The 26,768-nt window shown below is 38.2% G+C and overlaps 1 protein-coding gene across 1 annotated transcript in view; it reads right to left on the reverse strand.

Moving 5' to 3' along the window:
* SORBS2 (sorbin and SH3 domain containing 2) overlaps nucleotides 1-20,235 on the reverse strand; it is a 231,182-nt gene extending 210,947 nt beyond the window's left edge. The window contains exon 1 of the mRNA XM_055794870.1: nucleotides 19,681-20,235. The gene's annotated coding sequence lies outside the window, so the exon portion shown is untranslated. The remainder of the gene's footprint in view (nucleotides 1-19,680) is intronic.
* Nucleotides 20,236-26,768: the final 6,533 nt, after the last annotated feature.

Consider the following 26,768-nt stretch of genomic DNA (forward strand, 5'->3'; position numbering starts at 1 on the left):
CCAAAGCTTCAAGAGTGAAATAAAATACAAAATTACTTTATTTCATCTTCCAGCCACTTCAACCCACTTCATTTTTAGTTAAATTTTCAGCCAGTAGAGCCTACTACATCGTCAATAAACCAGGGACAAAACTGAAATAGTTAATCATTAAGCAAGCAGTGCAATACTGCAATACAGTACAGTTTGAACACACAGAGCAAAGAGCACTTGTACTTGCTCCATTTATTTTTTCAAGCATTTGCAACTGCACACCAAGACTGATTTCTGTACTAATGCTCAAGCTTGTATCTGTCAGGATTAAGGGGGTAGGAAGATAAAAGGGGCATCCAAGTTAGAAGGAAAGGGAATGCACATAGCAGTAAAGTATTGAGGGTTAGAAGGTAGAAGTGGAGCCCCATACCTCCAGAAAGCATCCAAACTGCCCAGTATTGCTGCACCTAGAGACATGACAATGAGAGATGGAAATAGGTCCTGTACAAAACACTGAGCTTATTCCTGTTCATGGTGTGAATGCAGGTTGGTGGGGACATCTTGTGACTGCAGACAGATCTCGGGTGGAAAGGCAGTAAGAAAGTACAGCCAGGATGGTCTGCCACAGTAAGAAGCTGAATACTAGACTAGGTACATTTTTTACCAAGTATGCTACATAAAACCCTTTAACTCATCCACACATCAAAGTACAGGAATATAAAAACAAAAAGCACACAATAATAATACAAGCGTATTATCACCAACTGTTTGCAGGTGCACCAACTCAAAATGAATGTTTGCCTAAAGCAACTGTCTACCTTTAATTTCCTTTCTTTAGCTAACCCCAAATAGCTGAAAAGCCCATGTGAAGAGCAGTAAGAAAACACCAGAAACTTTGTATTGCAGTGGATATTTTTTTTTTTTGGTTTGTACTCAAGGAACTGTTTTGCCCATCCCCCAAAATCCCTTTCTACCACTTGGCAAAGCAGGTAAAATGGTATAGATGATTGTGCACGCTACGTAGACAATCTTCTCAACTGCTTCCTGCTCCATAAAAGCAGCAGCCAGCCCCCCCCACACCACCCCGACAGGTTCTACAGCTTCACATTTCCTATCGTACTTTCCATCAGCCAAAGAAGGTTATCTAAGTCTTCAGTACTAACTCCTAGTCTGGTAAAGGGAGCACATTAGTCTGACCTGGATAATTATGACATTACAACACACAAGTCAGCTGAAATCTTCTGAGTCCAAAGTAGATAAAATATTTCCTGCAGCAGCTGACTAATATTACAGGAAAACAGAAAAGTCCTACATCAGATTTTGTAGCTGTGGAATAGCAATTTTAAACAATTTTGTGATGCCATTCTGTCTCCAAAACCACATTTCTTTATAATGCTGCTCACATTGTGCTTTAAACTACTTACTGCATGTTCAGAGAGCTGAATTGGCAGACTCCTAGCATTTTATACTGCAATTTAAATGACCATAGCTTTCTGGTCTAAAAGAAAACACGTTTATAATGTGAAATATCCATTGCTAGAATTTGCTAGTATTACTAGGTTTTCAGTTTATCACCAATACAAAGTCTGCTTAGAAATATGAGTGTATTTTGGATAAAGTACAAAGTTAATTACCTAACATCACTCTTTTTTGGTACAATAAGCTCTGAGCGCACATTTCAGGGAAACTCAGCTGCCAAAAGTTTTATAGGAGTGATTTTAATTTCCTTCTCATTGCATTCCATAAACTTCCAAACCCAGTTACTGTTTACAGAGTAGCTTCTGGAATACTCCCCAAACATATACCCTTTATCATTATGACACTGTTCTCAAAAAGACTACACCTAGGTATCCCCATCTGGGGATGCAAGAATGGACCAAACACTTAAACTGAGAGCTTCTACAATGCTGTAGAATTCTACACATACAATGGTGGCAGCTTCCTGATGAACTCATCTTGTTCTATCATCAAACAAAATCTTCAGGGGATGAGAGTCATCTTACTGCATCTTGTGCACCCCTATCTCTCACAGATAGTCAGGCTTGGTAAAATTGTCTTTTCCAATTAAAAAAACCAAACAGAACAGCAACCTTAAAACTAGAACCAAACAGTACGCATGCGGTACAATAGTAACTGTGTTGAACTCTCCAGCCCACATCTGTATAATCACACGCTTGACTAAATATTTACATCTAAAAAATTGAATACCTGCTTGAGTAAGATCTCTATGAAAGCTTTACTTTGAGACAAGAACAATTTGTATTTCCTTAGTTGTTTCACTTGCATGAATAGTTACTTCCCTTTAGTAATGTCCTATATGTAAAGTATGCTCAGTAGGCATTCTACCGAGGCTGGCTGACAAAACACCCATGGTGCCTAGATATACACCATCAGACTTTTCCTTATATGTAACAGCTGGAAAATGCATTTAGTAGCACTGAAAAAGTCAATGCTCACAGGCAAAAATGGGAAGGACTAAAATTAAGAGCACTTCAAATCTAGAAACTTAAATGAAATTACTCTTCGGAGTTTTCCCAAAGTTTTCTAACTTGATTAAGCATAGGTAGATTTACCAGTCTGCAAAAGGCATCTTTGCTAAAAATGTTACACGCCTTCCAGCTTTCAAGTACCAGGGTCTGAAACATATGCAACTGCACAAAACTCAACATGGACAGAGAGCGGAACTCCTTAAGTCTTTAGAAAAGGCTGAGGTTTTTGTGCCCAAAATATTGCATAGCCTTCTGCCTCACCTGAATAAAAGCTTCAGGACAATCAAATAACTCAAGCACAGCAGAAGTCTTTAGTATCCAAAAAAACAAGGCTCAAGTATCATGAATTTTTGTCTGCAGGAGCACTGCAAGCTCAGTACATTGGTTTTGCTTGAAGCGTTACAGCATTTAAGCTATGTAATCTAAGAGAATCCCAATAGAACTATGCCACAGGATACATTCCTGAACATTTTGCACACTGGACACAGGCCCTTATCAGCTTAATTCACCACTGACTTCATTATCTGTTTTAACCCCCCCGGTGGCTCTTACAGCATTTGCAAATTACTCGCTTGCAATAACCAACTGAAAATACTGTACGGGCTGCCCGGTTATTTGCATGCCATGTACGTTTCCCATGCAACAGAGTATTAGTGGACTTTTTCATCAGCATTTTTTTTTTTTTTTATCCCTCAAAGCAGCAATGAAAAAGCTAAAAAAAAAAAAAAATAGAAAATAATCAGTAAAATTCTGGTCAGAAGGCAACTCTGGAGTTCATCTAGTCACACCTACAGATAAGGGTAGGGAGATTTCCAAATTCTGGAAAGCAAAGATATATATGGATGACCAAAGGGCTGTAAAATACCAGTAGTAAGAATATTTGACAAAGATTCTTCACAACACAACTTCAACTGGGTCTTCAAGAAGTCTCAAGGTAAACTAGTAGGTATGTAGACGGTAAAACAGGTAGATTACATAAATTCCCACTGTTTGTGGATCACTGTAACCATATTAGCTTCACCTACATGAAGCCTAACTGTGGGCAGAATTATATTTAAATTTTCTCACAGAAGGAGGAATACACACCTATGGAACACATGTAAACATTCAGGTTTCTTGATACTTTAGACAGACATTAGGAAAAACTGATTTTTCAGGACAGTCAGGAAACATGCAGATTTAAGAGCTCTGTAGAATGAAACAGTTGAACCACAATGATAACTGGGAAAGCAGAAGATGCAAGAGATTACTGAAACATGTCCATGAAAGTGTCTCGGATTTTTCACAAAATGTAACTTAATATTTTAATGTAAACATCCTTTGAAAAATCCTGGGTTGTTGTTTTGCTTTTTATCTCTCATGTCATTTGCCAGCTATTTCTCAAGTTCTTTCCTACCCATACAAATAAGTGTAAACATATCTGTTTAAACAAAAGCTTACTTAACATTGCTTCCTACCTTCTCTTGAAGAATAACACAGTTAACAGTACAATGTATGTCATTACAAAGCCACCTATGTCATTACAAATCACACTGTAAGATAAGATACCAAGCTGAACGGAGAAAGGTAAGTAGTTTCTGCCAGCCTTTATTTTTCTACAGCAGAAGTGAAAAGCCTCTATAGCAAATAATCCCTTCACAGGATTACTATGTCTGTGACAAATCTGAGCCAGTTACAGGGAAATTATATTTCAAAGTATGTAGTGAAAGTAACCGGCTGTTTTCATTACTGGATTAAAGCCAACCTAAAGAAATCTCCGGTTTACAGAAAGGGAAAACATAGGAGGCCTGAATTATGACCGCTAGACACCACTATACAGCTTCATCATAAGATTAATGTTACTCAAATTACAAATTTGTCCACCAGAAACAGAACTCTGCTACCCTTGACAGGAATTTAAATTTTGCTCACCTTTCTACAGAAAAGGTGGATTCCTCCCCATTTACCTGTAAAATCCAGCAATCAATCCAATATGAACAATAGCATCAACACTTTTTTCTGCCTGCATTTTCTGCAGCCTAAATATATTCATACAGGGTCAATTTCACACATTTCACATGTACACAACCCAGAGTAGTACAGTTCAGACAGCAGTAAGTTTGACAGTACATTTTTAAAAATCATAGGGGTCAGATTCCTTCAGCTATTCAAATAAAGAATTTCATTTGAAGTATTTTAGCTTTCTTTTTTTCTAAACATGTTCAGGATAACGTGATTGCTAGTAGTCAACCTTGATTTACGAAGGGGAAATCATGCTTAGCAAACTGACAACCATCTACAAGGAAATGACTGGCTCAGTGGATGAGGGGAGAACAGTAGTTGCACTCCTGACTTGATAAAGTCTTTCAGTCTCCTATAAAATCCTCACACTGATAAAATGCAGGCTAGGTAAGTGGTTTGTGAGATAGTCTAAAAAAAAACAGTTGAACTGCCAGGCCCACAGAGGCATGATCACAGCAGGTCACCAGTGCTGTACCCTACGGTGAATCTTCACTAATGGTCTGGGCAACACAACAGAGCGCACCTTCAGCTGCTTTGCAGGCAACACAAATCTGGGAAAGTGGTTGATATTACTAATTGGTTGTATTGCCATTCAGAGGGACCTCAACAGGATTGAGAAAGGAGCCAAGCAGCAGCTAACGGAGTTCCAAGGGAAGCATAAGGTCCTGCACCTGGAGAGAACTAGCTTCTTGCACTAATACACACTGGGGACTGATCAGCTGGAAAGCAACCCTGCCGAGAATGGCCTTGGGATCCTAGTGGAAAATACTCTGAACACAAACTAGCAAGCCATCCTTGCAAATAAGGCCAGTTGCATCCTGGACTACATTAGGAAGAGCACTGTGAACAGGATAAGGTAAATGACTATTCCCCTCAGCACTGGCCAGGCCACATCTTGTATACTGGCTCCAGTTCTGGGCGCCCCAGTTACATAAAAGTTAGGCACTTACTAGAGCAAGTCCAGCAAAGGGCCGTGAAAGCAATTAAGGAACTGAAGCATCTTTCATATGAGAGTGAGCTGGGACTCTTCAGCTTGGAGACAAGGTTCATGTTGTGGGATCTTATGTGTATAAATATCTAATGGTATTTGTACACACACTATAGATATATACACACACATAAAATTATAAAGACTGGGCAAGACCCTTCTCAGTGGTATCCAGTGATAGGACAAGAAGCCAAGGGCACAAACTGAAGCACCGAAAAATAAATTTAAATATAAGAGGAACTCCCCACTTCCTTCTAAGAATAATCAGAAACTGACACAGGCTGCTCAGAAAGATTGTGGAGTCTCTAGTCTTAGAGATGTCTGAAACCCATCAGAACAGTCTTGGGCAGCTTGCACTAGTTGTACGTCCTTTCAAGGCAGGCAAGTTGGACCAGAAAATGTCCCTTCCAATATCAGCCATTCTGCAATTCTATCCTACATTCTCCTTCTGGAGTAAGATAACCACAAAAAAAAAAAAAAACAAAACAAAACAAAACCCCAAAAAAACCATCCAAACCACACACAAAACAAAACAAACCCACCAAAAAAAACACCCTACCACCAAAAAAAACCCCAACCAACCAAAACCCAAACAGAAAGCCCCAACCCACCACTTTGGAAACAAAAATGCCATCCACTAAAGATTCCAGAGTGCTCTTCCCATTAAAACTGTGTATCTCATTCTGCAACAAAGTATCTTACACAATAGTGACTTGGGTATTTATTGCATCCAATCCAACGAGGGGTAAGGAAGAATGACAGTATTTGTGGACTCATGATGCTACTGGGTAAAGACAGTATTGCCTGTCACACCATGTGACATTGTGTAGTTCTGTTTTGCTGTAAAATATCTTTGGGGACCAGTTACTAATGCAATCCATTGTTTTTTTATAACTGTAAAAAATACCAGCTATTGAAGCAATGATAATTAGGTCTACCCTTACAACAGAGTTGTTATGATTTAAGATTCTTTTCATGACTCAGTTTTACAGATTTGTAATTCTGATCTATGAATTTCAGACATCACTGCATAAGAATAAAAATTAACATGTGAAACCACTGTAAAGTTAGAAACCACAGAAAGGTTTTACCACTATTGAATAAGACTATGAAGTAACTCTACCAGCCTGTCATAGAGCTGTTTTATGTATCTGTCCTTGCTTGATTCAGCATTCAAATGCAGGAAGAGCAAATGCATCGAACTGTCAATCTGGTTAATTAGCCACTCGTTCACAATGAAGTCCTGGCTTGCCCTGCAGTTCTTTTTATTAACCTTGGTAATCCTCTCTTCCTCCCAGACTCCAAAAGGCTCTCTGTACCAGATCCCTGCAGCAACACTTGGTCAACAGGCCTAGACTGGAGTTACTTCTTATTGACTTTTTTTTTTATTTATTTAGGAGTCACTTTCCATAAATCAAATCACTGCTCTTAAGTGAGCAAAACTGCTTTTTTAATTCATTAAGCAAACCTATTCCTCAAGTGCATTGAAAACAAAAAAACGCTTACCATATGCTTCGCAAACAGCTAACTGCTCAGAACAAAAATTCAAGCAATTAGCAATGGTAATCAGAGTGGACATCTGTGACCCTCAACAGCAGTTTTCCTTTTATAAGGCCTGTTCCTTCTACCCATACCGATGGCTGTGATATACCCTGTACAGAAGCGTGTGGTGGCAATTTAGTCATCTTGCTTCAAGTGAACTGTTTCTAAGCTGTGTGTAATGTGATTATTTTCTTCCTTCAAATTTGCACACAAGGTGTAACAGTACACAGATAGGTCAACATAGCCAAGACCATACTTTGACCCACTGATTATAAGAACAGCTGCTAAGTTCAGTGCATATGCATAACAATAAACAATTTCACTGAACCGGGGAAATTGTTTTTTCAGCTTCGTACTTTAGGTTAAAGTAATTGTGCCCTAAAACCCAAACTACTGAAAGCTCCTACTAGGTCTATGCTGGATTACAATTCTGCAGTAACAGATCTACAAATCTGTGTCAAAATTTTTCTAACTGCAAATATTAAGTTCTCAATAAGGGGGGGGGGGGGGGGGGGAGGTGTGCGGATTTACAAAATCCATGGTCTAATAAAAGAATTTTCCAAGGTTCTACAGAAAGCCCTGAACTTTTCCATCAATGCAAGAGTTTTAGTTGTGTCATAAAAGTTTACCTACACCTATAAATGCAACAACCACATAGGGTGTGTGGAGACTAATAAAAACAGCCACCAAAAAAACCCACCCAAAAATAGAGTGGACTATCTGTTCTAGCTATTGCTATGTTTTAGACTGTTTTGACTGCCAAACCTGCCATTTACATGCTACGAACTCTGAACTTTAAGATCGCGTTCATAATTTAGAATGAAACCATGTATTACATTTCCATTCATGGATAATATTTGATTATATGAATTTATGGAATAGTGCAGGCATTATACCTTCTTACTGTGAGACATTTCACATATGAAGTCATCAAGCCCTTATGATTAACATACCTCACTTCTTAGTGCAACACAGGGAAAATACTAAGGCTTTTGTCAAAGTTCAACTATTTCAGATGCACCCTGCTGCACTGAAATCAAGCTCATTTGAATAAGTAGTCAAAACTATAGCACCAAGTCAGGATCTGATCTTTTTCAAGGAAGCAAATTGAATTACAGTAAGAAGTTGACATAATTATCAACATGAAAATAAATTCTGGGCAATTTATAAAAAGTTAAGAGTCTGTACTGTAAGTGCTGTACAGTAAATAGAACATGAGGAAAATTGTTGTTCTGAATGCACTGTTATGCTAAAGATGAACTAATTCATGAAGGTGAGCAACTACCAGTTATCCAACTTGGAATTAAGTGGGACAGCTCTTCAGAATGAAAAGCACCACACAAAGCAACATGCAAACTCACAAATACAAATATCGGTCAGTAAATACCACACACTGGCACCCAAGAATCTCCTCAAATACCTGTTTATAAACAGGCTGTATGAAGCCAGAGTTGCTGAAAGTTTTCCATCAAAATTAGTTTCTTACACAAAAGGGTAGATGCCTCAATATTTTACAATAATATTTTGATTCTGATGAGCTTCTCCAACTCTGAGGGAGATCCCAGTAGAAACCTGCCTAGCTCTTTGCCAGCAACACAGGTTTCCAGCCGCACCCCAGCCAGCATGGAATCTTGCGTTCCTCCCATGTGCTGGTTAAGAAGCTCCAGATGAACATCTAGACTCCTAACCATACATAGGTGAGGACCTGGTAACCTGGGAGCTGGCTTCTCAGGGCTTCTTGTTATCATTGTGTTTTGCAAGTCCTGATACAGTCCACTGCTCTGTCCATGAGAGAAGGAAAGAAGAGATTTGATTCCTCTTGCTCTCCTGTCTTTACCTTCATATAAAGTATTAGAACATCCTTTTCAACAAAAACATTAATTTAGCCTTTTGTTTTGAACTGGAAATACTTAAAACACTTTAGTCAAGTGGAAACTGAGTCTCAATCAAGCTTAAGACAATCCAGGCATCAGCAGAGAAGCCACATTTCAGGAAAAGTCAGTCACATTAAAGCAGGACAAACTTTTCTCCTAAACATACACTGATGCTGGCAGGAAAGCTACAGATGAGTTAGCATTAACAAAGCCAATTGAGGTTGCTTTATAAAAGTTGTGTGAAAATACAGCAGGAAACTCTTTCAGACAATACTAAGATGAGGTCAAAGGAAACTGACAGACATAAAAAGCATACTCATTGCTATGGAAGACTGGGTCATAAGCATTAAGCTCATCCAAGGATAATCAAGGCCACAGAGGACACAGCAAAGATGGAACAGAGTAATGAAAGCATTACAACCAACAGAAAACACTGATTGAGGTTGATAATAAATTTGAAAATTCAAGACAGGATAACTGCTTAGCACTACCTATCAGCTAATTAATACTTGAAGCAACGTACTATCGACGATATGGTTTCTTTCATGACTGTGGATCCCACTTTGCTCGCTATGTCAGATAGACAGGAAATTGTTAATTTGTTGAAAAGTGCAAGTTATAGAAGAAAATAAACCCCCTTCCCTAACTTTCACAACATTTCCATGTTAGAATACTACAATTCTCCCAGCCTTCTATCTTGTAGGACTTGTTCACCCTAGGAAAAAGGGGCAGGCTCCAACTAGGAAACATCTGAACTTGGGAACTAACTTTCAACCATCTGCTTGCCAACTTGTGTTAAAATAACAAGTTGCTCCATTTCCACTAGGAATTCACCTTGTATTGAAATCACTGCATGAAAATTAACTAAGGATGAAAGGCCATACAGGTGGCTTCCACTGTTTGTTTTCACAGATTCTGTTGTATTTTCATCACTATGGATAGTAGAAGCCAACACAACCCTGATCCTGGAGTAAGTTACTAATGACACTAAAAGACACTATCTTTAACAGATACATTTTCCCATTAGTGTATTTTAAGGGTCATCATCATAATCAAGGAACCCTTCCAGACAAGAACAGTCAAGGGAAATAAATCTCATGACACCAATGACATTGTCGCATGAAATCCCAGGTTCCTTTCAAGCCCACTCCCCCAGAGAAGTGCTGCAGAATTCTTATTTTGATTCTGCTGAATTCATCTTTTGCCTGTAATTATGAAGGTACACACACCCCTGAAGTAGAAATGAAAAGTAGAAAAGTAGAAAGTATAGTTTTATGTAGATTTTATGCCCCCCCATGGGAAAAAACCCTCAGTGTAAATAATACATTCAGGGTGTTGGGGGGGGGAAGGTTGGTTGGTTTGTTTGGGTTTTTTTAAATCAACTCCTTCATAAATCCTAACATATTTAAAAGAAAATCTTAATCATGTTAGACTTCAGCACAAACTATTTTGAAAAACAGATCTAACTGATAATCACAGCTTTCTTGGTCACACCCATGAAGTTGCAATCATGTAGAGGTTTACAGTAACAGATCAACATATGCTCTGTTCCCTTGTGCTCTGAAGATAAACAGCTTTAGAGATATTGCTTCCTTTTTGAACATAAAAGCCTTTGAAAGACTTTACTATAGAAGAGTTTGAGGTCTGCTGTATCTTGACACCAAGGTGTGGTACTGCACTTAGTAAAGTGGTGTTACTCAGAAACTAGGAAGTGCATGACTGCTACAATGTGCAGCTAATTAGTATTGCTGGAATTAAGCTAAGAAAAGGTACAGAGCAGCCATACCAGGTGTGTTGCATATCAGATTACAAAATTATCAACACTCCTAGCACATGACTCACACCTGTCTCACAGTAAATATAAATTTCCTACAATAATATCCTAATTCTAATAAACATTTCCTAACGTAAGTATTGCTTGAGTCAAAGTTCTAAATAATTGTCTTGATACATCAAGAGCAAAACGCCTTAATGTCTCTAAAGAAAATTCTTAAGATTTCTTCCTTGCAGAGAAATCTGATTCATTAAAACAAATCCATCACATGTAAATACAGAAGTCTGCTTAAGACAGCAGACTTCGCTTAGCATTATACTTACACCTTTAACATACATGTGAAGTTACCTGTTTGCCTAAATAATTTTAATTTATAAGTGTATTGTGAAACATCATTTATATTGCTTTCTTTGCATTACAAAATTACTCACTTCCTCAAGTATCTGGAAGCTGCTTATGCTCCAAACTCAAAGACTATTAGTCAGCTCCAGTGACTACTTTTAGTAATTGTCAGCAAGTAAAACCTGAAATTATTTCCCACTTTAAGTAGGAAGAAAATAGTTGGGTTTGATGTGATTAATGTTTGATCTTAAAGACAAGAAGTAAATAATTGAAAATTAGTATCTCCACATCATTCCTTTCAAATATTCACTTATCTCATAACTCCCATGTAAGAAAGGGATATTTGATATCCTTAACCCCCTGATACCCATCCTAAGTAGCATATTAAGCTAAAACTGTCTTGAAACCTGCTGTGCTTCTGGAACAGATTGCCGTATCTACCATCTTCTGCAGTTTCCTTGTATTCTACTGAAGAAATAAATGCCAAACTTAAGCAGATTCACTTTGAAGACTACCATGTTCTTTCAAACAATAGCAAAGACAAGTGCCAAACTAGGCAGGCTATCTACAGGTCTCTGGAAGTTCTCACCTTTTAAGAAGTGTATCATGTAGACAGTACTTCCTGAAGAGCATAGACATTTAAGTTCCAGGAAGACAGCTAAGTTCAGCAGCCTTGGAACAGTGGCAAGAGCAACACACACAGAAACACCTTCATAGGCTCATAGTCATGTATGAAGTGCCTTCTCATCCACTCTAATTCACACTACTCTTGTATAATAATAGTGGCATCAGCAGTTGTCAGTCCACACATTACAGAGTGAGTTCAGTTGCTCAGATGCCACGTGCTGTGCTCTGCGTAAACTACATTTCAGCATACTCTTCAGTCTGAACGAAACCTTTAAATCCTTCCTGCCTTTCAGGCAAACCTCTAACTAAAGCAACTCCTCATCTGTGTTCCCAACACCAGATGCAGAATTTCACATTTAAAAGGCTCATTAAAAAGTAGACACACACCCCTATTTTCTACATCTTAGGAATATGATACTCAAACTGAAGTAATACTTATTATATAAATATTAATTGTGGAGTGACAGACAGAACTCCAGGCTCACCTGTCTGGATGGATGCCTGTACTAAATACTTAAGTTACTGCCTATAACTAAGCTTTCCTGTACAACTTCAACAGACCAGGATTAAACACTAGGTATTTATACATCCTTCCAAACCACAGAAATATTATGTACCATCTAATATTATAATCTAAAGACTGAAAAGAAGCTATTTCCATAGACTAAAAATATCTTGCTTATCCAGCTCCATTAATAGCTTAGCAGCTAGGTCAAGCTATTAAACGTTTGGATTGGCTTCTGAAACCTACACATGTAACTGATAGGCTGTTCCTACCAAACACTCCCCACAGAGACTGTGCTTAAAGAGGTATTTTCACTTATGGGACACCTTTTTGAAAAATTCTGTGGGCTCAAATACAACTGTATTTCTACACAGCTACCTGCGAAAAAAGTCAGTACAATCAAGGTCTGGCGTCATTAGACTCCTTTCAGAAAATGTATTGTGAGAAAACTATTTTCCAACATTTAACTTACTTTCTTTGTGGAGCAGCTTATTACATGTAAGACGGGTAAAAATGCAGATGTATTTGGTTTATGTAGCAAGGTTTTGGTAGCTAGGGGGCTGCACGGGTGGTTTCTGTGACCATTCCAGCCAGCTCCAAAATGACACACCACTGACCAAAGTGGAGCCCATCAGCAATACTGGCAGCACCTCTGTGATAACATATTTAAGAAAAAGAAAAAATTGCTGTGAGAGAGAATTAAGTGTGAGAGAAACAATCCTGCAAACACCAAGGTCTGTGAAAAAGAATGAGGAGATGCTCCAGGCACTGTGAGCGGAGATGCCCCTGCAGCTCATGGAAGACCATGTCAGAACATAAATACACACTGCAGCCCGTGGAGGACCCCATACCGCAGCGGGTGGACATGCCCTGAAGCAAACTACAGCCCATAGAGAGACCATGTTCTATATCAGGAGGCAAAAGAGTGAAGAGTGACGTTGAGCCTGGGCAGAGAGGGCATCAGGGGGAAGAAGTTTTTAGTTTTGTATTCAATTGGGGGAAAAAAAATAGTTTTCCCCAAGTCAAGTCTGTTTTGCCCATGACGCTAATTGGTGAGTGACCTTCCTGTCTTCATCCCAATCCATGAGGTTTCCATTTTATTTTCTCCTCCATCCCACTGAGAAGGAGAGAACAGCTTGGTGGGCATCAGGCAGCCAGATAAGGTTAACACACTATAGCAAAGCACAGAGTCAGGCCTTTAAAAAATAATCTCAAAGATCTGACAGAGCTAGGGTTTTCCTGCTCCTGTTTTACTGGGGACACATCCATTAATGTGTCTGGATGGCCATGAAGGGATACACACCTGCATGGATGTCAACTCTACAGAAGAATTATGCTTGCACACTGAACACGGTCACAGCTATGTTCTACCAAAGATATATCAAACCCTAGACAGAAGCCTTCTTGACTCCGTTCTAAAGAAAGCTGATTCAAGTGAGAAAACTGCTTTCAAGCTCATTTCAGTTGAGTGTTGTAACACATTCTTCCCCTTTGGGGCCGTATTTCATGTCCTAGGGTGACAACATTTATAAAGATAACTTGGAAAAAATTGGTTTATGCAGACCAAATATGTGTTTCATACAGCTTTTAATTTCATGTTCAACATGACTGCTCAAAACTAACAGTTTTAAAAATCTGGTAAGCTTAGTATTCAATTTAAGGTAATTTTTCCCTTTCGGAAGTGTCAAGTTTCTAATGCTTCCTTTTTCCTCTTCACCTCCAGCATTGGGGCAACTCAAAAACTGTTCCATCCCACAAAGTTTTGGCTTTGACAAGTCAACAGACAGTTAACATAAGAAACTGGTGTAAGAGCATTTAAATGGTTATAGTTTGTCTTTCAGGTAAAAGCTAGCTAGGCACTTATTTGAGATTAATTCAGACACACGTCACGGTTAAGGGACAGAAGTCTAGTTTGCCACAGGTTTCAGTAGCACCCAAACTAGTTTATCATAAAAGCCTCAGCACCAAATGGAAACTCATTTGACTATCTGTTCATCCAGCTTTTGTCTCCAAAATGTCAGCTGTTAATTTTTTGAAAGAATCATAACAGTAGTTCTATTACTGTAAGTGAATTCTCACTATTAAAATAATTTCATGCCTTAAGAATGTTGCATTGAAAAGACCTGTGCAGAAAAATGTCATTAGAAATACCCAAAGCAGATTAAACTGGTTCTCAGAGGTCATGTATTCAGGGACTGGATCAGTCTGATGGTGTCAATATAACTAATTGGTCCAGCAAAAGTACAGCATAACTTCTGTTTAAGTGCTTCTAGTCCTGTGTTAACTAGTATGAAGCTAGGTCAGTTCTCAGAGTGTACCTGAATGCTAACATAAGGCTAGAAGATGCTTATTAACTTCCATCTCAAAAGCATGTGTATTTTCATTCAAACATCTCAGTTCAATAAATCTTTATTCATGTTTTCATACCTTTTGGGTAAACCATTACAGTGCATATAAAAGAGTTTCTCTCAATCCATCCCCTTTCACAAAATATGAATAGACCACAACAAAACCCTGAATGCAAGCCAGTTCCCACCATTTCTGATGTTAGTTCAGGTCTTTTTAGGGGAATAGTTTCATAGAAGCTGGAGAATATCAGTTTACTTCAGCACACAGTAACTTCTGTCCTGGAATCTGCGTATTCATTAGCAGTCCACTTTTGCAAGATATTACATAGCTACTTGAAGTAATCTGAATCCAACAATTCACAATGCATTGAAAGCAGCAAATTCTCTTCAGCCTCAGCTTTTCAATACACCCTCTCTCATTTAACAGGAGCCTGCAAAATATTATTTCTGCCTGGTCTTTTAAAGTGAAATAACCATAGGGAATTACAGCAGTTACAACTACCCTAATTTAAAACAGTAAGTGTGAAATTTTAGGGGACATAAAAAACATAAGAGTAACAGCTATGTTAAAACCCAAGTTTTAAAAATAATACTTAAAAATAAAAAAACAACACAAAAATGAGCTACTGAGGACTCTTTAAAATACTAAGCATTACAATCCAGTATGGACATCATAGGTGCTCCTAGTCAGTGACACCCTTAAGCTTCAGCCATTTGTGTATTTTTACATTACTGGTCAAAAAACCCTAATCAGTTTTACATGACTTTTACGATGTGTTTACATCACTAACACATTAGCAGGATGCCAAGGTTATTTATTTTAGGTAAAAGTTTTTCTATCAGGCCTTCAGAAAAGGTGTCCCCCCCACCCCTTAGTTCTCACAATCATAGAGCAGCTCTTTCAGGGCATGCCTTAGTTCATGGGTCAAGATACCCTCTTATCATCCTAGGAAATATTAACTAATAGTTCCAGGCAACAGCTCAATGTATTTCTGATTTTAGACCCTACTTCTAAGGTCCCAAGGTCTCCCTTATACACTGTGATGTAAGACTAACCACGGAGCACTAAATGTAATGGCATTAAAACAAAACACCCTAGTATTTATTCTAAGTAACAAAGTCCTTCGTGGGGTATTAATCCTAAATACATTTAGGTCCAAAACTCTGTGGTGGAGGTGGAACTGAGCGCTTTATTCTTCTACAGCATTATTCTAACCAAAACTGTCACCCAACTTGATTCTACAGGATTTTCGACAGTTTAGGCTAGCTGGTTAACATGCATTCCTTACTCCATCAGAAAAGCTGAGCATTACTTTCATATACATTTGTTCATTGTTATCTATAGAGGTTTTATAAACAAAGCTGTCAAAGTCTAGATAAATCAGTGCACATGTACGTAACATTCTATTTCCCTTATGTTCTGATTTAGTGTCTTGGCCAAATTCTTCACTGAAGACATACAAGCATTATCCTGAAAAATGTAAAAAACACTCTATAGTGGAAAAAGCCACTATATTAAAAGGCATGGTGACATTAGGGAAAAGCAAGAACTTGAAACTTCAGTGCCTGTATACAGCCTGCACGTGGCCAATGCACACTACATAAAATGCATATGTACATATATAATAGAACTCAGCATCTGTATGAACACCATACTGAATCAATATGATGTTGGCATATCTAACAATGTGGCTGAGAAGACAAGACATTATTAAGTTTGTCTGCCTGTATTTCACAGCAACTGGTAATAGTCCCCTGCCAGAGCAGGATTTGTATATTATTGAACGCAGCATAAGGAAAAAATTATCTTCTGGGGAAATACAAAGTGAACAACCCGATTATTAGGATACTGCAGAAAAGCATTTACCATTAATTTGACAGATGTGATTATATTCAGCATACAACAAATGAACTATAAAATGTATTATAATTATATGGTACAGGTTCAGTCTGGTTTAGCTTTTCTCAGTAATACTGCAAGGATTGCGACTGTTTTGTAAAACACTCATTTCAGTTATTTCAAGAGTCTAAGCTAACTCAAATGATATTACTCATTTTAGTGGAGACTGGTTAGAATTTTCATGTTGCAGAGAACCAAGGTGTATATTGAAGGAATGAATATACACTTACCTCCCTCCCTCAAAAATCTTGAAATCTAGTAGAAGCAGCAGCTTTTCTTTTTCACCAAGTTACGGCAACACCTTATGTCGCATTTGAATCACTCTCCACAACACTTATAGCTCAGGATAAGCTTATCAACTTTCATGCAGGAAAACTGAAAGATCTGCTACACCATTCATCAAGAACACCATTCATTCACTGCTCCTCCCAAATACACTTTCACCTAACCACTCCAACAGAGCACAGCGATCCAACAACTGAGAGATATTTTGAGAATCCCTAGACACACAGATCATTTTCTGACCAGTACTGGCAAGCTTCCTCATAGTTTTATCTCAAGGAGGACACAGCACTTGCATAGACTACTAAAGCAGATTTGTTCTTCTAGATTCCAGATTATTATGTCTAAATCTTCATGATGCATCTAAGTTTTCACCTGTACAGTGGATAGTGATATTAATATTTATACATTATTCCTAATAGTTATTCCATAAACTAATCTTGAGGATTAATTCCTTGATATCTAAATGCTGTTTTGGCACTTAGAGCACTACAAAGTCGCTACAAAGTGTCAAATGCAAGCAGGATTTTATGAAAGGACTCCCTGAAGCACTAGAACTCTAGGTCTATATAAATACCGTTCACACACTTTTGTGCAGTATTTGGTGTGTTTCACAGACTTTCTGGCAAGAGCTACAAACCCCTGCTTCCCCATGTCTGTTGCCATGAAACACAGAGCCCATTTTTTAAGCTTTTATCACACAGTTGTAAGCACTACCTTCATACAAAAACAGCTTGGCACATTCTGTACGCCACACCAGTCAGACTTACAAGCAGGCACATTTCTACAGAAAGAACATGTGCTCAATATCCAATTAAGTATACACAAAGTGTGTACATGTCTACAAAAAACACGTTCTGATTTTAAGTCTAACAAGCACAAGAAATTAAAACAAAAATTTTAGAACAATTTGGCTTTGTCTGAACTGAGATAATGTATTTATATGATAACCTTGAGGCATTTGTGATTATGTCAATTGATCCTTCACTGCTCTAAAGATTAATCTTCCCCTCCTGACACTATCCTTTCTCCTTACTAGTAATAGTACTAATTACTTAAAGACTGTGTTTTTCAAGCAAGGCATTTAATAGAAACACTGTATCTGATAGCTGGCTACTCAAACAGCTAAATTCCAGTAAATATGAAGCAATACCAGATAAAGTAGTTATTTTGTTTACTTATTTCAATACACCATCTATTATCTCCTCTCAAATAATATAGCTAACACAAATAACTGAGATCACCAATTAGATAGTTTTAATTTGGTTACAGAAAGATTTGCCAGTATTTCTTTTTAGCCAATATCCTATTTATTAATTTTAAGCAATTGACATTACAAACTATCTTTAATCTCTGATACATCAGGTTATATGTGTAAATAGAGATACAAGTAATAACCAATTTGAGGGTCTACACAAGAAAGAAAACATATAGAAATCCAAAAAGCTTAACTTCTTACTGAAGCTATGATTACCTAGTGCGTGATATGCTCTGAAGTATGAATTTTATCTGTTTATAAGCTAATATTTGTAAGTATCCCTCGAGAACATCAATGACACCATTTGCTGGGTAGATAGACCATCTTGGTTTATTTTTTTACTGAAAAGACAGTTTCTTCAGTTTATTATGCAAAGATATAAATTGCTAATTTACCACAAGACAAGGAATACTTTTGAAGAGAAAGATGCAAGTGTACTACCGAATACAAGTTTCGGCTCTAAAAGTAATCCAATTTTCACAAATTTTTAAGTAGGGAAATAAAGAATGTAACAATTGCTAAGGAAACTGATTTTTAAACATATTCATGGGGCACTGATGCCATTAATCCTATGACACACTACATTGGACTAGGTGCAGGGTCACTAGAGTGCTGCACACCTTTCACGACAGAGTTCGGTCCAGTTCTAGCACAATCCTGTGAAGCACGGTGTGGATAACAGGTCTATGGTGTCATGTATTTTATGCTACATATCCATTTTGTCTAGCTGCATTACTTGTTAATGGAAACATAGCCAAAGCCTCTCTATAAATTATTTTTTTTTATGTACCATTAACAGCGAGATCTTAAAATTTGTACTGTTACTCACTAGAGCTATAAAGAAAACATTGTTGGTTTTATTTACTTTACAGATGAAACAAACGGATGCCTTAACCTTCTTCTAATGGAGTTTCTTAATAAGGTTTTAATAAAGATGTTCCCACACCTCCTGTCCCTCACTCCACAACTGGAGTACTATGGTTCTTTATCTTCTTGTAGATCTATAGGAAAAGCAGGCCCCTTTTGTGCTCCCTTATCCCATTTAACTAAATATACATTCATGACAGAATATTTGTGCCTTTTAAATGCATTCCTATGCTACTACTGACACAATTAATTCATCATGCCCTCCATTAAAGACAGAAAGGCATGACCATACTAAAGAGGAAGGGTAGGGACTAGACAAATGAGAAATTAACACAAATTATCAAAGACAGATACAGATGCATTTGCTTAGTTCCATTCAAAAGATGTTGTTATTAGCAAGAAAATTAGTAGCTTACACACAAATCTTTAAAAATGACAAAGTTCAGTTTAAGACTGCACCGAAACTGGAAAATAGTTAGATATTCTGTTTTGCAGGAACTTCAACTATTTTTGGTGGTTTTTTTAATTGTAGTATTCAATTTATTTTAATGTGAAAACCCAAAGAAAGTCACCTTGCACTGAAATACTGACACAAACCAAAACACAAACTCTTTCCCACCTGCACATTTCCGAAATGAGACACCACTTGTTGTCAGGCTCCGGTAAGAACATGACACATAAATCACCACCCTTTGAGCCCAGTCATGCAATTTTGTTTCATTTATTTTTTTTTAACGCATTCTAGATGTTTACCCATCTAGATAACACTATCCTAACTTGGATGTGAGCTTACATACTATGCGAGACAGTATACAAAGCCCTTGCAGTGAAGGTAAATTACTTTCACCCGCACTATCCATAACATGGTCACATCATCCCATAAGACAATCAAGTTTAGTCAGGCAAGACTTACCCGTGATAAATTCATGCTGCCTCTTCCAAATCACTGCCTTCATGTGCTCATGTGCTCAAAGAGGACTTATTCCATGATATTCTCAGGGATCAAAGTCAAGTTGATCAGTCTGTACTTCACAGGATTAAACCCTCGTGCCTTTTTTAGAGAGGGAATACAAGATTTTCCCTTCTCTAGTTATCAGGAACTTCTGATCTCCCTAAGTTTTCAAAGACCAAAGACAGCAGCCTTGAAAGGACAGCACAGAGTTTTCTCAGCGAGCTTACATACAGCCCACCAAAACCTCTGTGTTGAATTCCAGAAGAAATCCCTGACAACTCTCATCCAATTACTGCTGGTAGCTCTTCTCCTTCAAACCTTTCACTGAGAGGCCTGGGAGTCCTTGTTAGTAAAACCTAAGTAGCAAGTACTTCAGCCTTATCCATGTGTACTGTCACTCAATGATGCACACCCCTCGGCAGCAGTTGCATTTCCCATGTTCAGCCTACTAACGCAGCTGCAGCCTTTCTTGTTTCCCCTTTCAAGTCTCAATTCCAGTTGAGCTATGGCTTTCTCAACAACATGCTTACATGGTCAGTATTTCCAAATTCCTCCCCAGCAGTATGTCCCTCCTACTTCCTCCAGTGTACTTTTTGCACTGGCATTTTTTATAAGTTCCTGTTTAGCCAAACCAGTCTCCCAGTACGTGTGCTTTCCTGATCATCAGGACAGCCTGTTCCTGCACTTACACATGCCTTAAGTTGTCAGCTCTTTCCACTGCTTTTGCACTTCAGAGTTACCTCCTCCCATGGTATCCCACCTACCAGTTTCCTGAATAAGCCAAAGGTTGCTGGCCTGAAATATACCTTGGAGTAATGCCATTTCCAGGACTGGGACTTTAGATGAGTCTAAAATCTAAGTGTAAACATTAATGTGGGCACATATAGTAATGACCTGTATTTACGAGTTTAGTAATGGAACTAAGCTACTGAATCATCAATCTCATTATCAAGGTGCCGAGTTGGACCACCTGAAGTACCTCACCCAATTTCTCAAGCACAAAAGAAATAATCTTTATTGAAAAAGCAAGCTATTCTAACCTGACAGCCCCTTCTATATCCAGATTTAGGCACACCAAGGAAGTGAACATTTGAAATTTATTTGTAGCTTAACTTACACTTCTGTAGATAGAAGCTTTGGATGAATTCTCTCATAGGATGCAGCACCTCAACATAGAACTTGCATGTCCATTATGTCTGGGGATTCAGCTTCAGCAATGAAGTCTGGGAACCCATTTAAGGCATTTATAATCCAATAAAAGACACAAACTAGAAAAAAACCCAACCTATCAAATCAATCTAAAGCAACCAGCACACTGAGAAGAAAGCTGCCCAGAAGCAGCCAACTGTGAGAAGAGTTGCATTTTATGCCCAGAAAAGGATTAATTTTAGCCATCTTTGAACAGAACCAGAATTTTAGGAAATTTACTCCCCTCTCTGAAATGAGTAGGTATGCCTCAGTTTAAGTTATTTCTGCAGAATCTTTTATAATGTATATGCATAGTCAGCATAAGCACAGAGCATAACAAGAATGTCCATAGCATTACGTTTAAAGGTAAAATGGCATTTTAAATCCAGAGAAAGATAAAGTCTTGCTATGCCAGACGTCTAAAAAAAAAATAAAATCCCCAATTAGCAGCTTGTGTTTATGTGGGAGACTCGTTTCAGAAAACAGGTACTTTGTAAGGCAATAGTCACTTTACAGCATATGCCATAGGAGATAGATGAAAGCTAAATACATAAAGTTATCCCAAGGAAGTGATCCTTGTGAACTGCCAGAGATGGGAAGAAGAAAGTAAAAATAAACAAAAAATCCGGCCCATTATTTCTTTACAGACCTAGAATCATAGAATCATTTAGGTCGGAAAAGACCTCATCAAGTCCAACCGTTAACCGAGGACTGCCAAGACCATCACTAAACCGAGTCCCTAAACACCACTCCTACACATATTTTTTTTAAACACTTCCAGGGATGGTAGTTCTACCATTTCACTGGGCAGACTGGTCCAATGCTTGACCACACTTCCAGTGAAGAAATTTTTCCTAATAATCAACCTAAACCTCCATGGCATAACTTGAGGCCATTTCCACTTGTCCTGTTGCTTGTTATCCGAGAGGAGAGACTGACCCCCACCTGCCTACAGCCTCCTGTCAGGTAGCTGTAGCGGGCAATAGGATGCCCCCTTGAGTCTCCTCTCCAAGCTAAACAACCCGGGTTCCCTCAGCCACTCCTCATAAGACTTGTGCTCCAGACCCTTCACCAGCTTTGTTGCCCTCCTCTGGACTCAGTCCAGCACCTCTACATCCTTCTTGTAGTGAGGGGCCCAAATCTGAACACAGCATTCAAGGTGCTACGTCACCAGTGCCAAGTACAGGGGGGCAATTACTTCCTTCACACTACTGGTCACGCAGTTTTAGATGCAAGCCAGGATGCTACTGGCCTTGTTCCAGAAAGAAGTGCCTGAAGGAACACAGGCAAAAAAAAAAAAGTAGCTTAACAAAGCTCACTAGAACGAAAAGAGGTGGTTGACTAATGAAGATTTTTCATTCTTACTCTGAGGGGCAGGTTGGGCAGGTTCAAAAAAAATTAGCCAAGATGATCACCCACAAAAGTACTTTGTGGACTTCCAACCATATAGGAACACCTTATGAACTGAAGAAGTTCTATCTAGAAAGGCATATCCATAAGAGGGCTACAAAACAATCGCTATTTTTATAAAGTCTCCTTCGTTAACAAGGAGAGAAAGAGATGCCAAGCTCTGTGCCTAAGCTTACCTACAATCTATCAGTCTTCTGAACTTTCCTGGAAGGAACCTCCCATGAATCTTGTACCTTTGCCAGGGAAAACATTTGAAGAGAAATATAATTACAAAATTAAGCGCATTGACTTTTCTAAATAGTATTGGTACTTCCATATATTTTCTCCCCTTTGTTCTTCTAAAGAACTCATCTTCGTCTTTACCACATCCACCCTGGGGAATCAGTTTTCAGGCTCATGCATAGCTTTGCTTACTGTTTATTTAAGATCAGGTTCTCCATTACGCACAGTGCCAAAGGCAGTTGGTTCTTAGAAATAAGTTGAACATTTGCCTAAGAAGAAAAGTATCAAGGATTTATTTAAAGAAAATGCTTTTCTTTCACATAAATATGCAGTTCAAAGTTACTAAACCTCAAGAAATTCCCTGCAAGCACTGCTTTTCTGAACTGTAAATCACTGATAACTTATCTTAACTTGGTACAAAAAAGAAAAAAAGCTAAAGGTAGTTGTCCAATCCTTTTGCTATCTGAGTGCCTCTAATATTTTGTTTTCATATATTGGGGAAATTGAAATACTCAAAATTGTTATAGGACAGCTCGAAAAACATTGAGACTTTTTTTTTTTTTTTTTTACAATTACAGATATCTGAAGTGAAAGACTTGAACATTTAGGTTTCACTAACTCAATTTGATAACCTAATTCTTAGATACTAGAGATAGACAGGTTATAAAATAACTAACTCTTCCTACCTTTATTATCATCATGAGAAGTTAACATTTTTTTCCCTGTAGAGAATCCACAAATAAAGATATGTACAAAACACAAAAAAATGGACAGGTAGCAAAAGTAAAGCAACATAACAAAAAGGTGTGATCAGACCACTGGCTGAGAAATAAATGGAATTGCCTGTGTTTAACAGTTCAGCTGAGAACACATTATTTGTGGACTGCATGGCTATTTTAGAGAGAATAGTTTGTTTGGAAGCCTTTAAAAGAGGGTATGGCATCTGCAACTGGAAATCCATCATAGCGATTGCTGAGCTTCTGATATAAAAGGTGTTTTGACAAATAACACAAGGTATAACCTGCATCCACTTAACTTCAGAGATGCCAGTGCTGTGGCAAGAATATGGAATAGTTAAAAGTTTATAGAGTATTATGGATGCAAGCGGTTGACCGATTTATTCCTGCATATCAGGATACAAAGTTAGATGAGCTTAGAAGCTGAAATTATAGCAAGTTAGCAAAGATCAGAACACTGATTTGTCCCTATCATTTCAGAACATGCCATCAGTTTCTGTATTACACTTAATGTTCACTACTCACAACCCCATGCTGTGGCACATGTGGACTGGCTCAACATAACTGACCACGTATCATGTTTTATTTATGAACATGTACATTAAATACAATTGTTATTGCTTTCCAGTACAACAAAACCAAAACTATCAGAACAAGAAACGTGAGCCTCAGTTTAAAGGAACTGTATTTACTCAAGCAAACTACACTTATGTCTGCTGATAAATAGATGCTACAGACAGAAGACAAAAGATGATATTCACTGAGAAAAAAACCACCCTGCAGAGCTCCTGGTCAAGTAAATTTTTCAGTGGACCTTTAGGTTCAGCTCATTGAACTGTCTTTTAAATTGTCCTGGAATGAACAAAAGTATTCAATGTGCTAATACCTGCTTGCTCATTATAACTCTTAACAACAATACTATGACAGTCCTCATGCCCTTACTCAGTGTTACCATTGTGCACATTTAATGCAGTTCACTTCCACAGAACTTCCATTTGCATTACTCTAATCCACTGCATAATCATGATGATTCAACTCAGCCATTAGTCTCCAGTTTGCAGTCCCCCTTTCACCATTCCTTAAATACACTCATGTAGAGCAGCAATAAGATACGCATTTTCCCACCAGCAGCAGTTTCTCTCTGATTCTGCTTACACATTTAAATAAGTGCCACTTGTCTTACAGCAACGCACAAAACCAAGTTATAGAAGCAACAGAAACAAGAGCCTTCTGTGATTAGCCAGCTCTTCCAGCCTTATTTTAAAACTCAAGAGGTAAAACAAATGATGGAGAACAGCTAGCAATACATAATTCAGCTATTTAACAAACTGATAGTTCACATAACAGAAGTGCGTCCTTGAAATACATCATTTAACTAATGCATCAACACTATGGCAATCCCTGTAATTCTTCTCCTTTGAATGAAGCATTCAACTATAATAAAAATATCAATACCTTGAAATGAGAGCACTCCAGCACAGAAACGTTGCAGTCTGCTTGGCAGACACTGTATAGCGTTATAATACAGCATATGCCTGTAATCCTCCAGTGTTGCCCTTTCTTCTGTGATCTGCATCATAGCCTTTACTACCACATAAGGCATTTACAACATGTGTGTTGCATTCATGCACGATGAAGAAACATAACCAAATCTGTTACCTGTTGGGAAGCATCAAACTACCTCCTTGCAAGGCTGACAGGATGGCTGCTGAGCTCACTGCTCCCAGCTCACCCTTCAGCTGAGCTCAGTTATTTCCCAGGGGGGACACATTCGGAAAACTAGCAGTTACAAAAACAGGAGCAGGTTAGCAAGAGCTGGTTTGGGGGAGGGTAAATTCCAAAACAAGAAAAGCTTCTCAAAAAAGGTTAAGAGCTTTCCAAGTTTACATGCAGACTAAACAAGGACAAGCCTAATAAAATGAATTGCTTCACAATAGCAAGCTTTGTGTTTATATTCTGAAAATACTATAAGCTGTATCTGCTTAAAAGAATACTGAATGGTCAGGTGGTTTCCAGTTTTAAGGCATGTTAGCATAACCAGCCTTAAATTAAAACAGACAGGAATCACAGATATGTTAAGGTTGTTAAAGACCTCTAGAGGATAGAGTTAAATAAGGTTACCTAATCCATCTTAGAAGGGTATTATGTATGGCATCACTTCAACAAGAATAGCATTCTTGCATCTATTTTAGATTTTATTAGACTAAATAAAATTACCAATGCAATGTAACTAATGGCATGCACATCACATGTATCTACAAGTCTCAGTTGTTTTTGAGAGGAACAACCAGAATGTGTTTCCTGATGTGAACATTCATACTGATCTTTTAACAATAAAGATGATCATTCTCCTGGCGTTGCAGTACATAGTAAATGCTCACTAATGAGCACTATATATCAGCATATTATAAATCGTCATATTGTATCCATTTAGAGAGAATGATAATTCTGCCACTAAAAACCTTAAGTATTCTGGTATAAACTTCTCAGAAGTTCCTCTAAACCACACCCAAAAAGCCCCCAAGCCCTTCAGTGCTTGCAAACGCACTGCTTTTGGGCACCTAAGTGTCACTGACACTTCAATTAATATTATCTTCTTCATACACATGCAACAAGTTATTAGCGCATCTTTTAAGGGTTCCTTCCTACCACAGTAGCTATGATAAAAACATCTAGGGTAGCCTTTGGATGAGGTACACATGAAGTGGAGCAGGAACCAGGCAGGACTCAGGCCTCCACTCCTGTACTGATACCCTGCTTCCTGCCTGTGAAACATTTTTCAGTAAAGAGTTCTCAAGAAGCAGACAAAACAGTTTATAGCCTGCTGGAGCATGGGATCACAAATTAAGTGGGAAACATGGTTAAGACCCTCCTCACGTAAGAGGGAGAAAAAGCTCCAACCATACACACTATGTAAATTCTCAGTACCAGGCTACCTTTCAGTCATCTCTACGCATTATTCCTTATGTAAGACAACTGGATGTTTAGAAATTCAACCAGGTAGTAGTGTTCAATGAACCCAGTTTGAGATTTTGTGTGCATTGGTGTTAACATTCTGAGCCTTGCCAAAGCTACAATGCTTTCTCAGTATGTACAGAAGCCATATAATATCGTGCTTTAACCTTTTCCCCCTCCACTTTATAATCCCCAGACTAACAAATCCCAGTTTCCAAGGTTAACTGAAGATCAAGTAACAGCTGAGCTCTGGCTCCCAGAATCACTTTTCTGAATTTAGACAACTATACTCCAAAAAATCCTGTTTGGCAGCCAGCTCCGAAATGACTTTCAAGGACTCCCAAGATCAAGGTGAAAGGCACATGGACAATTTAATCCAGTGGGAGCACCTAGTATCTAAAGTTCTGTGCTTGTAAATATCAGATTTGAATGTGAAACTGAGGCTCTCTGAAATTCTTCAACATCTCCATTTTTGAAAGTAAATGGCCCAACACCTATTTTTCTATTTTTAATGTACAATTTACAAATAACTTCAAC

The sequence above is a fragment of the Falco peregrinus genome, chromosome 2 (genome assembly GCF_023634155.1).
Source record: "Falco peregrinus isolate bFalPer1 chromosome 2, bFalPer1.pri, whole genome shotgun sequence".
NCBI lineage: Eukaryota > Metazoa > Chordata > Aves > Falconiformes > Falconidae > Falco > Falco peregrinus.